Source organism: Eublepharis macularius, chromosome 8, assembly GCF_028583425.1.
Source record: "Eublepharis macularius isolate TG4126 chromosome 8, MPM_Emac_v1.0, whole genome shotgun sequence".
NCBI lineage: Eukaryota > Metazoa > Chordata > Lepidosauria > Squamata > Eublepharidae > Eublepharis > Eublepharis macularius.
The window spans coordinates 100729123-100741845 of record NC_072797.1 but is presented as its reverse complement, the minus strand read 5'-3'; the positions used below and the strand labels follow the sequence as shown (position 1 = coordinate 100741845).

The window sequence follows — 12723 nt, the reverse complement described above, 5'->3', positions numbered from 1 at the left end:
AACCATTTAGCCATCATACATTTTGTAAAAAAGTTTTCAGTGGGTAGCCATATTGATCTGCAGTAGAACAGCAGGATTTGAGTCTTCAGACAACCGGGAGAAGGGAGCTCTGATTCTCAAAAGCATACTCTCCGAAAATCTTTTTGGTCTGTAAGGTGCCACTGGACTCAGATATAAAAGCAGCATTGGAAATAGCTGAGCATAAAAAACAGCTGAGCAAGAACAAAAGTGGGGGTTGCTTCTGGAAAATCTGCAATTATAGAGTCTGGAGAAAAAAATGTCAAAACTCTAGGGCAACCATAAAAAAGAATCTGCTGTACACAGAAGCTAGTTTGCTCCCCTGTAAGACAGAATTTGAAACAGGTCCTCGTTTGATTTTTTTTTTAAATCTGAGGGAGATTCATATAAAAAGTATGTATTCCTTACGTTACTAGGACTCAGATTGTTCAGCGCTTTAAAGGCCAAAGCTAAGTGCTGGAATGTCTAGGAGAATCTAGGTTAACAAAAGCCATTTCTGTCACAAAACAGCCTTCAACCAGCCTGAAAGTAATTGTGAATGCTGTGATTTGTAAGTCCCTTTCTTGAACAGCATGTTAACCATCACTAAGAGTCCAGTAGCACCTTTAAGACTAACCAATTTTATTTTAGCATAAGCTTTCGAGAATCAAGTTCTCTTCGTCAGATGCCTGATACAGAGACTGGTCAAACACAGAAGAGCAGAGGGAAGAGGCAATTAGGGGGGGGGGGAGGGAGCAATCAAAACATTCCTTTGCTAGTATATGTAAACATCTCCTTTTGGTGTGTGTATCAGTTGGCTTCAAAGGAGTTTGCCCTGTTAGTTTGTAGAAGCCAAACAGCTAGACCATCCAATTCCAATGCAGTATGGGCCTTCGATAACCACAGCTCTCCCTGCCAGATGCATCTGACAAAGAGATCTGTGGTTCCCGAAAGCCACAGACTAACACGGCTAACTTCTCTGCATCCTTAACCATCACTGTAATTCCTCATTGTAGCAAGGTCAAAAGGATTCACAAATATCATTAAAGGCTGCACTTTGACTAGAAGTAGAATTATAGCTGCTTGAAAGAATGGGGGGAGACTTGCATTGAAACGAGTGTTTGTGCTGTTAACCTGCTTTATCCCATTAAACATAACACCCTGCTCTCAGATCAGAAGACTTTTAAAAGATTATTGACACATACTTGTGTTATAAGCATCCTTTGTACTTACTGTTGTGCGAAACTCTGAGCAAAGACAATATGAGGAAGTCTCTCTCTCTGGTGGAGATTGCAACCATTTCAGAACAGACGGGCAGCAGAAAGGAATCATAAGGCACAAAGATTAAACGATTTCACCCAGCTCACCAAGAAGTATGTGGCAAAGGCAGAACCTCCTTTTTTTACTACCACCAAGCAGTTTCTCATGAATAACAAACCTCTAAATGAAGTGATAAAAAGGAACATCAAAGGCTGCCATTCTAACCCATCTCAAAAAGGGGCATGAAAGTTGCTAAAGTTAAAAAGAGAAGCAAAGTTGGTGTCACAACAACAGATGTCCCAGTTCACTCCACTGAGGCAGCCAATATGGAGCAAATCAGGGTTTGTTCTTTGTCGCATCTCTGTAGTGGCTGGTTAGTTCAAACCCCATTTGTGAAAGGTGTGTCCCTTAAACATTCTCTGTGGGCCCTCTGTTCCCTTCAAGGTAGTATGAAGGAGGGCAGAATGATGTAAGTTGCTTTTCCACATTGCGGAGAAAGTGTTTAAATATCTACATTTAAAAAAAAACATTACTAGTGGTATTTGATTAGGCTTAATTAAACAGCCCAAATTTCTATTCTCCAAATTTAAAGTGTCTGTGGACCAGTAACCAGGTCCAATTGGCAGTCTCAGGGCCTGTTTTTGCAACATATATTTGAACTTGCTTATATTCCTCACATGGATTGCTTATGCACAGGGCAAACTTACAGTCCACTGCCAGGAACTATCAGCATACAGAACAAAGTATATTTTTCTCTGACACCTCTTGACCCACAAGCTGGTGATTGACGCTTACAATAGCAGATCTCAGCCCATAAAATCAACATCAGTTATTTAAACTTCAGTAAGGGAGGGAGCTGTCCTTTTTGCACTTACATCTAAAGTGTATTTAACTTTAAAACTGATTTGGAAGTGAGTATCTGTTTACACACTTTAAAATAAAGGCACTTTCTTTCTGAGACTTGGCTAAAGCCCTTCCCAGCATAAGGAATTTCAGCTCACAACAGTGACTTGCTGAAAAGCTCCACAATAGATACTGTGCAGTGACGAAGCAATGAGTGTAGCGCCTGGTCTGCCTCTTCGCACCTATTGTACCAAAGCTTTGAACCGGTATTTCCTGTTGCACTCGCCAATCACTCATGAGGGAGCACAAACAGGGAAAAGGGCGGAAAAGTGCCTGCCTGCTGCTTGCTGGTGGCTAATCTAGAAGCTGCGCCTTGGGGGTAAAAGGCCAGGTTGTGTTTGAACACGATTCAAAGCGGCGAATTAAAATCTCTGCAGTGAGATAAGAACCTGACAGACTGGCGCCCCCTGCCCCAACCTCTCCCTCCCCAGCAGATCGGACTGCTACCCCCCCCCCCCCCCCGCAATCCTCCTTTCGCAGGTTCCTCGATCCAGTTCTTGAAAGTCCTTTGGAAAAAGATTCGCTACTGCGAATCTGCGCGCCCGGAGCTGTTTCTTTAAGCAGGTGCCGACTGTTTTTCCGTGCCTATGTCTCCGGCTAAAGCACTTGATCCTTAAAGCACTTGATCCTTGCGCTTTCTGCTGGGGCCTCCAAAGGGGCGCAACTGACCGCGCTCACCTGCCTGCTGCAACTTGAGAGCCTTGCCCTGAATAGAAATTCCAACTTTTTTTCCTTTTCCCCTTCTGAGACAGGAAACAGCCTGAGTCAGAAAAAAAGTACACAACAGCAACAACACACCCTTCCCCAAGATAGCCTAGGCTACTTCCTGATCTGGCTGCCAGGGGAGCGCACAGAGGTAGGAACAGAAAAGAGGCGCGGCTGCCGCCAAAGAGCCCTCCAGGTCCGATCTGTAGGAGCAACTGCGCGTCTGGAGCTTCACCCTCAGGCCACCAGGCGAGTTTCCAATCCGATTTTCAACTCCGGATAAGTATACCTGTGGGGAGTGTGGGTGTGTGCTCGTTTTGAGTTGCTGCCCTTTCCCTGGGGTTCTGTCAGGCATGACACCCTTTATGGAAAACGGGTGAATGGGACGCGTACGAGACAGGCCCCTGGGAGATTCTGCTCTCCGTTCTTGTATTCTGGTAATCTGTATTCTATTCACTCGCTCCAAGAGGAAGGGCGTGATCTAAATAGTTACGCTTTATAAATGCGGGAATGAGTGAGGTGGTGGTGTTACAACTCTGTTTCAAGAAAAGATCGAGTTCAGTTCCCATCTCTCGAGTTCCAGCTCAGGCCCCCAAACTTCGGAAGATGGAAGTGTTTCTGGAAAAATCCTCATCTGGACCCAAACTTCTGGTCCCCTAACTCCATAATGAGCCTGCCCAGAGCTAATCTGAGAAGGGAGTTAAAATCTGGATACAATTTGTGCGGGGTTACACCCATCTGGGACTTCCTGCCACCTCACCCCACCCCTGTGCTTGATTTGTATTAGCCATCGTTTGGCTAATACTTTGCTTTCTTGCAGGTGACAAGCTTGAGTGTGTTGGCTGGTGCTGATAGAGGGAAAGGAGGCAGTGTTACCTTCTTCCAGTAATGCTTCTTACCTGAGTAGGGAGAGAGCAGTTTGATTGACAGAGGAGGGTTTCTTTAACAGGATTAAGAGTGTATGTGTTGCTGCTTCCGCTCTAAGTACTTTCAGAAAGGATGATGATACTCTCTAGGGGGGTACGTGATGATGGGTTGATCTGTTTGGGGCGAATGGAAAAGGTAAGGCTGAAGCAAAAAAAAAAAAAAAAGGCCCTGGGAGCTTAGCATATGATTTGTCAGAAAACCTTGTACACACCCCATGCTTTAGATAATTAATAAGGAGAGAGACCACTACAGATTATAGTTTTAAAAGATGGAGTTCAAACAGTTTTAAAAATACTTTTGCTTTTTTTTTATGGACTGTTGCATATTCTCGGTGTACCTTAAAAATTGTTATTTGTTGAAAGTTGGTACCTTGACAAAATGTTCTGTTTTCCCTCACTGCTGCCATATTCAAAATATAAATACTTAAGGGCTGGATTGGCATTTTGTAAAATGCTTGTGCATTATAATGCTGCAGCTGGAAGGGAAAGGTATACAAAGGGGTAATTGAAAGTTCCTTATTTTGGTTCAGTAGATGTTGCCGTGTCCTTTGTGCTCCAAAAAAGTTTAGCGTGAATAGAAACACAAACAAATAAAATCCACTTGGTCTAACCAGGCAGCATCATTATGGTTACTGGTGCCTTTTTTGTAAAAAAGGTACTACCCCATATATAAAGTTTTGCCAATTTTCACCAATTCCCCCTTCAGGACTTGGGGGAACCCTCAAAAAAGGTGCTGGTACCTGTGAGTTTTGTTCAGCGCTTTGTTTTCCTAAAAAAAAAAAAGAGGTGCTAGTACTCATAATGTTTTATCCTCTCAGCCCAAGTCCACAATGCCCAAGAGGTACCAGTACTCCATATCAGCATGTGTCTCTGAGGAAAAGCCCTGATTCTATCACAAAAAATGTTATGTTGGCCACGAAGCCCTATAAACCAAACTACAGTATGGGTAATTGCTCTTCAGTAGACAGTTGAACTGGGAGGCTTTATCCACAGCAAAGTTGCACCTGTGCCAAGTTAAAGAAGACACCTTAATTTTCGCACACTATAACTTGCACTGCCTACTTTGGGAGAATAGGCTTCAGTTCAAGGAGATGAGCTTCTGAGAGATGATAGTGGCTTTGGGCCATGTGACTGGCTTAAACTAGGCTAGAAAAGATCTGCTGTAAACTTCTATTTCACCATTTGTAGTTCTGTCTCTGTTTCCTGCTCCCCTCTAAAATATTACTAATTTATTTTTGGGCGCAGAGTGGTAAGCTGCAGTACTGCAGTCCAAGCTCTGCTCACGACCTGAGTTCGATCCCGGCGGAAGCTGGGTTCAGGTAGCCAGCTCATGGTTGACTCAGCCTTCCATCCTTCCAAGGTCGGTAAAATGAGTATCCAGTTTCCTGGGGGTAAAGTGTAGATGACTGGGGAAGGCAATGGCAAACCACCCCATAAAAAGTCTGCGAAGAAAACGTCATGATGCGACGTCCTGCCATGGGTCAGTAATGACTCGGTGCTTGCACAGGGGACTACCTTTACCTTTACCTATTTTATAGAATGTCTGTGATACAACTAGCAGGTGTCATGTCTGTGATGGTGTCAGAAGTAGCATCCATATTCTTCTTTTCTGGGTTACATCTTAGCTGTGTCCTAAGCAAGAGCTCATATCTATTCGGCCTAAGTAGGCTTCTGCTTTGAGCAAGATGTGTCTCTCTGTGTGTAATTTATGTATCAAAAATAGTACTTAAACGCTAGGGTTTCTGCTAGCAAAGTGATGAAATCTGTGAGCTTTAGATGGAAAAACTGCATAGGACTGCACTGTAAGTATGTCAAGGGGACTTCTTGTAACGCAAGGGAAGGGAAAATAAATTGTGAAACAGATTTTAAACACAAAATTCCCATATGTAATAGATTTAAATCTTTGAGTTTTACCAATCTGTGTATTTAGTTTTAAAATACTCTGGGAAAGTAATGTAGGCAACTATAGTTTGCTAATCTAGTTTTCTGGTGCTACAAAAAATAAGATAAGAGGGCAGCCAGGGCTTTAAACAGTAATTGGCGAGAATGATAACATTCAAAAAAGCAGTTACAATGTATGCTCAGAAATAATGGCTAAGCTCCTATTCAAGGTCTCTTCTCCCTTCTTTCCTTACTCTGAATCTTTAATCTTGTTCTTTTCTAATAGGAAACTTCATGATTACTTCAGGCAGGGTAAATGTAGCAACTCTGACATTCCTATCCTACATATTAGATAATTGCACACAGCCTGTGCTTTTTAATCCCCAGAAGTGTTGAACTTTGCTGAACTTTTGGCTTTTTAAAAGAGAGGTTGAATAAGTAAAGTGGGGCAAAAGTATTCTGATGAAAGTCTTCTTTTCTGCAATCCAACAGGGAGTTTAAAAAAACTTTTAAAAAGAGAATTGAGAGTTTAATACTTCATAAAACTGCATTATTTAACTTATTTTACTACGGACAAGATAGTTAGCTAAAGGAAAACCATACAAAACTGCTACACAATAATGCTGTTGCTACAGGCCATCTGTTTTACCTTTATTTTTCTAATGTTTATTCCTTGTATTTAAAATATTTTTAAAAGAAAAATTTAGTATATATTGGTAGCAATTTTAAAGAGATTATAAAAATAGGTTGTAGTTAGAAGGATAGAATAAGACCATATGATGGAGAGGAGGCAGCAGCCAGGCACCTTTACAATTATGTCTGGCCCTGCCTGTACCTGAGAGCCCTGCCCTCTACTGTCATTGCCTCAGCAGCAGAGGAAGAAGAGATCGCAGCCATGTCGCATCCCCTCATTGTGTGTACACTTGGATCTCACTTAAAAAAGGAATGCCCTTCCTCAACTCTGTTATTACATTTACTTGCCTTTTGTTTTTGTTTTAAAAGCTGTAAGCAGTTTTAAAGGATAGTTTTTAGCTGATGTGGTATATAATTGATGTGGTATAAACATGTGGTATAAACATATAGAACAATTTTTTTGTTCTAAGCCAATTGTAGTTCCTTTCCAGAAGGTATGGCAACACTCTTGGAAAGACATCCACGTGCTTATATTCCAGTGTACTTTAACCTATGTACATATCAAAATCATCATCAGCCTCTTCTCAGCTCCCTTTGTGCAACTGAAAGTATTTTTGCCTGAAGCTAAAGACAGCAGTTGAATTCAAAGCCAGTCTTACTGCCCAAGTGCTCAAACTCTTGGACTGAATTAATATAGTCTTACCACACATGTTTTTTATTTATATTATTTATTGTCCACCTTCCTCATTGACAGTGTAAGTCAATACGATCCATGGCGGGGGGCATTCAATAAACAACACAACAGGGTATTGAAATCAGAAATGTGAAAACAATGAGAAATCCATATAAGGAGCTGAAACAATGCTGAAGCAAAGTATAAGCAATTTGACATGGGGGTCCCATATATGCACCCAACCACAGTCTCACCAGCAATCGTCTCCTGACATGTTCATTTATTTGGGATACAGGATTTTTTTGTGGTACCTCCCCAGCCCCCAAGACCATCAAGGCAATAAAGCCAAAAATATTATTTTGGGATATATGAGTTCCACAAAAAGGCAAGATCATTTCCTTTTAATACATGGCAGTAAATGTTGTGCTGGTTCCCAAATAGAGTTCCATAACATTGCAGAATTGGCAATATTAATATTCAACAAAATAAGGGAGGGAAGAAAAAAAGAACCTCTTGGAAGTAAATGGGATACCATTTATTAAAAGTGGTACATTTGAGATTTAAACAAGTAGAAGCATTTGGAACAGCCTCATGTTTCATATTCTTGCAGGATTTAACTTCTAATTAAGCATTTTTTTACACAGCTTCCTTTTTTAAACACATAATTGAGTTTTTTTCATCTTCTGTGTACGTTTTATATTGCATAAATTAATGGTAACAGTGCTAAAATGGGAACTCTAAAAACACAAATGGAGTATGGAACTTAAAAAAACCCAAATGGAATATGGAACCTAACCCTGCAATTATGTAAAAAACCACACAGCAACATACGCTGGGTGAGTTCTCAAGCCAGTTTATTGTTTAAAAGCCACACTCTGCAGAGGCCTGATTTAATAGTTTTTACCAGAGCTAGCATGATAGGCTCTTTGGAGGAAGATGGTACATGCTTAAGGGCCTTAGAGCTAGTAGCTTAGGTGACAACACCCTGGGGTGAGGAAGGGACATTCATATGGTTAGAAATCAGAATTCAGTATATACTAAACCCTCCCTACTGATCACATTCCAACAGATTTGACCATAGTAGCATCTGCTTCTTCAACAACAGCCATGATCCTGAACCCATGTAAGTAAATCTGGGGAGCCAGATTGGTGTAGTGGTTAAGAGTGGCAGGACTCTAATCTGGAGAACCGAGTTGGATTCCCCACTCCTCTGCTTGAAGCCAGTTGGGTGACCTTGGGTCAGTCACAGCTCTTTCAGAGCTCTCTCAGTCCCACCCACCTCACAGAGGATAATAACACACTTTGTAAACTGCTCTGAGTAGGTGTTAAATTGTCCTGAAGGGCGGTATATAAATCAAATGCTGCTGCTGTTGTTGTTATTATTCTGCTCTTACCTGGGGCTTCCAGTGGTTTTCCATCTTGACATAACACCTGCATAGCACCTTTTGTAATCCACCTTTCTCACTGAGACTAAAGGCAGACTACACAATATAAATCAATATAATCAACTGGGTGGGATATCCGATAAGAAATGTAATAGATTAGGATTGCAGGATTTTGAAATCAAGTAAAAATCTGAAACCAAGATGAAATAAAGCATAAGTATTAACATGACATGTTAAATGATGCAGAAATTACATAGTTGGATAATACATATAGCAAGAGATAATACATGCAATAACATATATACTATGCACAGGAGTATAGTCCACAGTCGCTTTCCCTTCAATAAAGCACCTTTCATTCTGTTATAGTATAGCCCAGTTACCTGTGTACAAAATATGCTCCTGAACAATTTTGTTTCACATAGTTTGCAGAATGCCAGAGAGTGGGAGCCTTCCTGACTTCACAAGGCAGGTTATTTTGTACGGTGGTGAGGACCACAACAGAGAATGCAGGTGTATGGGCAATTGTTGATCTAACCAATTTTCAGGGGGGCACTTGCAGAAGATCCTGCACAGGTGAGTGAAGCTGTCATGATGGAGCATAGGAAAAGAGGTGGTCCTGTAAATATGAGGGTCCAAGACCATGAAGGGCTTTGTATGTGATGGCCAAAACCTTGAATTGAACCTAGTAATTGATGGGTGGCCAACAGAGTGACTGCAGAATGGGAGTAATATGAATGTGCCGCCTAGCTCCTGATAATTACAGAGTCACAGTATTCTACTCTAACTGGAGTCTCTAAGTTGACTTTGAGGGGAGACCTACATAGAGAGCATTACAGTAGACTATTCTTGATGTTAAATTGGTGTGTTTCCAGGTGGCAAGAGCAACTGTGTTGAGGTAGGGGGCATCTTCCAGGTTAAACTGAGTTGGAAGGAAGTGGTTTTTTGCAGCTCCTTTAACATGTCTCTTGAGCAGTAATATTGGATCAGGTGTTCCCAGATCTTTCATCAAGCCCATTGCTGGATTTGGGGGATTAAAAGCCCTTAGGATACCACTTCAGGAAGGAGAGAGAAACCACAGTTCTGTGGTAGATTATATTTTGCATGCAGGGATTTGAATCCCATCACAGACATCACTTGTGTCATTTGCCCCCTGTGTGTAACATATAGGGTTGCCAGGCCCCCTCAATCTCCCAGTGGGGGATCGGGGCAGACAACCTTCAGGAGCTTGCCCCTCCTGCTGATCTCTGGGAAATTGGTGGATGAGGGGGCAAATCCCCAAGAGTTTGCCCGCCACCGGCAAGCCCCTTACATGTGGGGGTAGTTGTGAGGAGAAAAAGTGATCTTCTGTTCCAAATGAAACAGGTGTTTTGCTTAACCAGAAATAGAATTTATAAGTATGTATGTGTGATGGTTGCAGCATTGATAAGCATTATTGGTTTTAGAATAAATTGATAAGATTGGTAGTTTTAAAATAGTTATGTATTCTTAAAGGTATATTCACAGACCCAGTCATGAAGACTACTTTTCCACACAGTTGCCTCTTAGGCTAAAATTAATGAAATCAATGGGCTTAGACTAGAGTAACTGTTTAGGATTTCACTCTTAGTCGCAAAGACTTTTCCTCACCGTTCTTCACTCAGTGAATAGTTTTGGTGTACCTGCCTTGGATCTCAGCAGTTGATGCTTCAGGGTGATCTCGCTAGTGATGGACTACTGAAGATCAGGGCTAGATGGCTCAAACAGTATTTGTTCATTTAGCCTGGCAGTACTATAGGGAGTGTTCCTTTCTTGTCCCCTAACCGCCAAGATTCCTTACAGGCCTCAACTTGACTTTGAAATTGTCCAGTACTGAGACTGCTTAGTTATTGTTTTCCTTTTTTTGAGTCATAACTGTAAGAATAATAATAATAATAATAATAATAACATTCGATTTATATACCGCCCTTCAGGACAACTTAATGCCCACTCAGAGCGGTTTACAAAGTGTTATTATTACCCCACAACAATCACCCTGTGAGGTGGGTGGGGCTAAGAGAGCTCAAGAGAACTGTGACTCGCCCAAGGTCACCCAGCTGGCTTTGTGGAGGAGTGGGGAATCAAACCCGGCTCTCCAGATTAGAGTCCCGTGCTCTTAACCACTACACCAAACTGGCTCTCGATGGCCAACAACATCTGCTATTTGTGGTGTTGGAAAAGTCTTTGGGTAGTTTGGAAAGAATGTAAATGATCAGCCGAAGAAAGAAGATTCCTTGAGTGTTTGAAAAGATTTCCTTTCAACTAAGAAAATGAGCAGCAGAGCTTCAGTTTGGATTGCAACAGTTCGTAGCTGGTATTGCTCCGATGCTGTAGAATGAAAAGCATTATAATTGGAGCGGGAAAAGGACCAGACATAGGAATATGTATGAGAGATTTTAGATTTGAGAACTCTTTGTGATGTTGGCTGTAATGTTTAAAAGACCATTAGAGGTTCTTCAGTGACTTCAGATTATGCTTATCTAGCAAGAGAAAATATTACAATGTGGATTTTCTCCCTTTCATTTCTTTAGTATTGCTAGTAATGGGGTATATAGTTCTTGCAGGCAGGAACCTTGGATCTGCATACCCTTCCTGCTGCACAGACTATATTGTGAAATAATATTGGTATCTTTAAAAAAAAGTAGACCTTTTGTTGTGATGGATGGATTGTATGAACAGGGCTTATTCCATACAGCTGCATATGCATAAGCCTCCGTTCATATAAAATATTCTGTGCAGAAGGAAAAGTATACATCCAAAGCTTATTTCCACACCCAAATGTATATATAGAAATTTCATGTTAGCCCCCTGTACAAACTAGCTTGTTTTTAAGAAAATTTCTTGGAGCCATTTTAGAGATTTTCAGGTATGTACCTCCCTCCCCTTTTTATCTTATTCAACTTGGTGTCTCACTCTTAGTGTCTCACTGTCCGCATAGCTTCCACCAAGTAAAAGACAGGAAGGGGCTGTGGGTCAGTGGTTGAGCATTTGTTTGGCATTCAGCAGGTCAAAGGTTCAATCCCTGGCATCCCCAGGTAAAAGGATCACATAGTAAGTGATTAAGATAGGTAGCCATGTTAGTCTGCCTGTAGCAATAGAAAAGGGCAAGAGTCCAGTAGCACTTAACAAAATTTGTGGTAGGATAAGAGCTTTTGTGAGTCACAGCTCACTTCTTCAGGTAGCAGGTGAAGTGAAAGATCTCTGAGATTCTGGAAAGCAGCTGCCAATCAGAATAGACCATACTGACCTTGAGAGTCCAATGGTTTTGACTCTATATAAGGCAATTACATGTGATCAAAGTTTTCGTGTTTGAAGATGCAGAGGAGTTAGCCGTGTTAGTCTGTAGTAGCAAAATCAAAGAGAGTCCAGTAGCACCTTTAAGACTAACCAACTTTATTGTAGCCAGTTTCTTCTTACCCTCCATGTATCTGATGAAGAGAACTGTGATTCTCGAAAGCTTATGCTACAATAAAGTTGGTTAGTCTTAAGGGTGCTACTGGACTCTTTTTGATTTGTGTTTGAAGTATCCCATTTTCCTAGAGTGCTATACTCTCTACCTAGGAAGATTAAAGCGTTGCCTATTTTGATAGCCTTTGGATGTGGATTTTGGTTGGGCAAGGGTCACAGGATCCTGTAGTTTGCACTTCTATATTGCTTACCTTTGCTTGGAATGATTTCCCGTTGATTTGTGTGTGTGGGATTGCTATTACACACTGTTTTTAGACAATAAATATCTGCTCCAGAAGGTTCACCAACCTACTCTATGCCATTGAATTAGTGTTATGCATTCTTTGCAGTTCTAGAAGCACTCCTGGACACACTGCTGTAGAAAACAATGAGGCAGTTTCTTGCCTGTGACCGTGAAATGGGGATGCTGCGTATACATGTTCCAGTTGGGTGTTACCCCTACTCATTCAGGCATCTGCTTCAACAGCACTTTCTGTCTAATAGCCAACAGATTTGACTTGTGGTATCGTAGTGTAACTTTGTATAAGCTGATTTTGAGAATCTCTGGGAACATATGGGCTGCTCTGGCTAGGGAGGTTTGCTATGTAACAGTTGAAAGGCTTTCTATAAATGAAGCAGTTGGGAAAGAGAACACCAGTCTTCATTTCCTCTTTGGGAAAATAATTCCTTCTAATCCTAAGTGAATTTCTTGCAGAATATTCCTACAGTGATATTTTTTGAGATATATCCAACTCTCTGATCTACTTTCACTGGAAAAGGGTTTTGTAATATAGAGGAAATGGGCATTTCTGTGGTGTACTGAGGGTTGCAAGCCAATAAAACTAAGGTCTTACAGGTAACCAATATTAGGACCTTCTTTTTAGGAGCTTGGAAC

The 12723-nt window shown here is 41.3% G+C and overlaps 1 protein-coding gene across 1 annotated transcript in view; it reads left to right on the top strand.

The window, feature by feature from the left end:
* Positions 1-2966: 2966 nt before the first annotated feature.
* TJP2 (tight junction protein 2) overlaps positions 2967-12723 on the top strand; it is an 88821-nt gene continuing 79064 nt past the window's right edge. The window contains exon 1 of the mRNA XM_054986441.1: positions 2967-3114. The gene's annotated coding sequence lies outside the window, so the exon portion shown is untranslated. The remainder of the gene's footprint in view (positions 3115-12723) is intronic.